This window comes from Triticum dicoccoides, chromosome 2B, assembly GCF_002162155.2.
Source record: "Triticum dicoccoides isolate Atlit2015 ecotype Zavitan chromosome 2B, WEW_v2.0, whole genome shotgun sequence".
Taxonomy (NCBI): domain Eukaryota; kingdom Viridiplantae; phylum Streptophyta; class Magnoliopsida; order Poales; family Poaceae; genus Triticum; species Triticum dicoccoides.
In genome coordinates, this window is record NC_041383.1 from 774,817,663 (window position 1) to 774,822,491 (window position 4,829).

General features: G+C 40.3%; 1 long non-coding RNA gene across 1 annotated transcript; it reads left to right on the top strand.

Annotated features, from left to right (window-relative positions):
* The first annotated feature begins 584 nt into the window (after positions 1-584).
* Positions 585-1,465, top strand: LOC119368734. Its single transcript, XR_005176726.1, has 3 exons — positions 585-682; positions 1,108-1,273; positions 1,361-1,465. It is a non-coding gene; the product is annotated as an uncharacterized LOC119368734 (long non-coding RNA).
* The last annotated feature ends 3,364 nt before the right edge of the window (positions 1,466-4,829 follow it).

Genomic DNA, 4,829 nt, shown 5'->3' on the forward strand with positions numbered 1-4,829 from the left:
TACGTACAAGGTGTGTTAGGTTGAAGCATGAGGCTGGAAGGGGTCTTGTGCGAGGACTAGCATTTGCTTTAGTCAAACCAAAATACTTCTAAAATTGTAGCTGCACTTGTTGGTTTGATGTACATGAGAAGCCCCAATTTTGTTGGCAATAGATGCATGGTTTCTCAGTAATTAAAATAACTTAATTTTTTATATGATGTATGGTAGTCATGTGTCTGATTTTCTTCGTGTATCGGATTCCAAGAGTTTTAGGATGGGCGGTACGGTTCTCATGTTTGATGGTTTTTACTTTCACAAAATTGGTCGATGCTGATGAGAATGGCACCGGTGGTCTTTGACACTTATATTTTTAATGTATATAATGTTCACAATTTTATTGTTTTACTCTCTTTGGTTCAATAAGATTAAGATACATACTTTGCCTTGTGCTAAATCTGATGTCATTCAGATTATAGGATTTTTAGGATGGGTTGCAAGTCTCTTGTTGGACGTTTTCTTTGTTTCTTAATTTTTTTGTGATAACATAGGTGATTCTATTTCTACCTCAAACTTGCCTTTCTATGTTTCAGTTTCAAGAAGACATTATTTGATGTTAGATGGCCATTATGTTCGTGTCATGTGGACAGAGGACTAATGGTACTCTTCCATGAAGAGAAGCAAATGGATCAGTATGTAGTAGCAGGTATCAATGTTTTCTCATTCCGATGATTCTGAAGTAATTAGATTGAGAAAATTGCTTTATTCCTCAATTTCTCTCTGAAACCTTTGCCTTGTCCATAGTCATACCTAAATTAGTTACTTTATTTCCTATAGCTCTATTACTTTTTCCCCTAGAACCTGTCTCTTTAGTCCCCTTTACAATACCATGATCAGGAGGCAAGAAATATGTGTGAATGGAATAAGAACTGTATATAGTTATTGATAAGCATCTTCCTGTATTGATATTAAATGACACCAATATCTGAAAGTTACTTGTCTACTTCCCCTCTTGTAGTTAACGTTTTGTTTTGATTTTTGGGTACTTCAGTAAGGTCACTCATCAAGGAAGTGTCTTCTCGTTACTTGCATGATGAAGGACAAAATTGGTTTTCTAACTTTTCATTGTAGGTGCTTTGGAAAGTACAACTGTACAATTATGCGACATAATAATGCCTGGAAATTGGCCTATGGCTGTATCATTTAAGATATTTTGGCGTCTCTGCCATCCGATGGTTGTTCAACTTCTCTTTTGAAACGAGGCTATCTAGAGGATTTCAAGTTATGTCTTAGGAAGGTAATTGTTGGTTATAGTGAATGACTTGGTCTGACTATTTGTTCATTTGGCTATCTGAATGCAGTCCCATGTGCATGCTTTTTGCAGACATTGGTGAAGATTTGAGAGGCAGGGAGGGATTGCTCAAGTGGAAACAGAGCAAGAACCAGAAGGAGCTTAAGATTTTGCTACTACCTTGCTAATAGCTTTCTGAGGTAATTAAGCTAGCTGCATGCGTTTTTGTTTTTTGCTGTACCGAGGTCACTATTCTAATTTAGGAAATAGAAACATTAAGTGTGATTTAAGAGTCTAATAGCAAATGATGTTAGCATGAATGGATTGTGTCTCGTACATACTAACTAGCAACAGAGTCTAATTCTTCCCACATAGTGGTTGTCACTGGAGACTTGACCAGCCTGGACTTTACTTACTTCCTGCATTATTTTCTTCTTTGATTTAGGGAACATCAAATGCATGAGATAAGTGTCAAAATTAGTACTCAGCGACACTTATTTTGGGACAACTATAAACAGGTGTGCAGTTAGAATTTATCTGACTCAGGGTTTTCACACCTGGTTCGAGGTCTTGAGCCCTCTTCATTCATTTGAACATGTGATTTACTTTTATTTCTACTATAAATTGAGCTAATTAGAAATTCTATAAATGTGTTTTTCTTGATAAATTAAAGCTTATGATGATGTGTATTGGATTTTCATTTCTTTTCTTTCATCATAGATCAGTTAGGTATTATCCAGGCCCAGGTACCCATCCTTGATGATGGATTCCACGAGCTAAGCTGCAGGGGTGAACTAAGTTGGGATTTTGCAGCAGCGACGGTCACAACTACCGGTGGAGATCGAGCTAACGATCTCCCAAAAAATTCTACAGATTCATCAAACACCGAAGGAGGTTAGTGTATACCTGAGCGGCAACGGCTGCCGTTGTGGTCTTGCTGGAGCCTCCTTTGCCGTGGAAAGTCACCAGCTTCAGGGAGCGACAGTGGCAACTGCAAGGATTCGGCTCGCCGATACGAGCAACGACGACCCCATTTGCCGATTCCGCAGCTCCGAGCTGCAGCAGGACCTACCGGGCCACCGAGATGCAGATGGAGTTGTTGTGCCTCCGAGCTGTCGGGATGCAGTGCCTTTGAGCTGCAGTGGGAGCCGCTCCGCTGCCAAGCTACAACATGAGCCGCCCACGAAGATGGCGCCCAAGGTGCCCTCGTCGGCCTCCTCTTGGTGCTTTCTTACTTCACTTCAGTACGAGTAAGGGGGAGGGGAACAGGACGAAGATCTGGTCGATGGAACCAAGGATGCCAGACACGTGGTTGGTGTTCTGTGTCCTGGTGGCAGTCCGTGAAGCAACTATTGACGTCTGTTTTTGTCCCTCAGCACATGTATCTTGAGGGCAAGATTGTAATTTTCTTTTATCTTTGAGGCTTGTGATGTTACTCAAATTGTAATCCTGGTGGAGCCTTTTGGTTCTGGTTTTAATGGAAGCAGGGAGGCCCCCTCCTTGGGAGGGTAGGGCTCGGAGTTTGCCAAAAAAAGGACCAGTAGTCAACCATGGAGAAGAAAATTTGAACAGAATTGCAAATTTGCCCGGGGGCAGTAGAGTCATTTTGCATGGCATTGTGCAAATCAAAAATATTTTTCACTTCTTATGCATGTATTATCATGAACAACTTTGTTGCCGCACAAACCGTAAAAAAGACATAATGTCTTTGGATCAAAGTGAGATTTTATGTTGTACTTTGTTCAGAGGCAAAATAAGTGGGCAAGTTCCATCTTAGTCAAAAGAAGTAGTTGATGCTTTAGTGCTTACGTACATTTATCTTTTCTTTGATCTATGTGATGATGTGCTTACTCTACCTTCTTTAGATCCATGAATTCTTATATCGTGCCATGTAATATATGGTCCATAAACATTACCTTTGAATATCCGAGGACTATCTAAAAAACTATTTACCTCTCATCCTATTATGCTATAGAAATGAGGTTTGGAATCGTGCTTATTGTTTCATTCTAAAATATTATAATAGGCTTCTTGGCAATGGATGCAACGAGTCATCTACCATGGAAACATCTATATGATGCATCTGTACCTATGTACCTTGCTTAGCAATGTAAATAAGCTACTGTAAAATGATCTTGTGCCTCTCTTATAACGCTATGTATCGACTGCATCTAAATGTTCTGTTGTGCATGGTTTGAATGCTCATTCTACATTATACCATCGCTTCCATCTCCCGGTCTTCCCAGTTGGCAGCTATGCAATGCATCTTTGCTACTGGAGCTTGCTTTATAAAAACAATGTATGCTATTGCAGCTATACAATGCATCTTTGCCACTGTAGCTTGCTTTATGAAACCAATATATGCTATTGTCAGATGATCTCATTACTTCCTTTAGTCTATCATGGTACCATGTAATGAGATATAAGTATCTATTTAGTTGGTTCTAAATCAGTCATGTATGTATGCTTTCAATACTTGGCTCGCTCTCGCTTTTTGTGCCATGGGCGCAACGAGTCATCTAGTTATACATCAAATAACAAGCAGATCTTTCTCTTCAACACGCAAAGTTCTACGCCCCTAAACATCTTTCTTATTTTGGATGCCACTGACGGTTGGCCTAATTTGGTGCTTGGACCATCCGAAAGGGCAGCGGCCCAATTATACGCTTGTCTTGAGAAGTCAAATATTCACTGGTACTAGAACATGCCTTTGGTTGGGTGCATGAGGAGTGAGGACGGTCCATCGCTATTTTGTATTCTTAACATCATCCGCTTCTGCATTTGAATAGCATTCTTCATCACGTTAGCATATATATAACACCTTCCACAATAAGCAAAGCTGGCAGGAACTTCGAGGTACTAGCTCTTTCACTAATTCATTGGTTTAGCCTATGGTCCAATCAAGAAATAATAATTATACAGTCAACTCCGGAGAGAGAACCTTTGAGCAACGCTAGCATTGACAGGTTCTTCAGTACACTAAAACACATGATGGTCTTTGAACAGTTCAAACCAATAATGCTTACTAGTTACAGACTTACATATGTGTTGCTGTGAACATGTTTGTTTAATAGCTCAAGCATCATGGAACCATCGCTTTAGTGGACCGTACTTTCGATGCAATTCATCTCCAACGACCAATGATTTGTACATTGAATAGCATTATTTATAAGTAAACATATAGCACCTTCCCCAATAAATAGGGCTGGTACTAGCTCTTTCACTAATTTATTGGTTTAGCCTATAATTTGATTAAGAAATACTAATAATTTTACAGTCAACTCCACAGAGAAAACCTTTGAGCAATGCTAGCACTTCACAGCTTGTTCACACCACATTGGAGATAAAATATGCTAACATACCGTGTTTGGCAGTGATGGATCACTGCGTCCGGACAGGAACGTGTGGTGGAATCGACGCAGATTCAGTTAACGTCTGAACCTGAAGATGCATCCGGAGGTTGGGCCTGAAGGACAAACTGGCTTGAAGAGGGCTGCCGTAGGGAAGTGATTTTCCCGGGAACGACCAGACAGTTGGTCACCGTCGGGAAGCTCATGCCTGC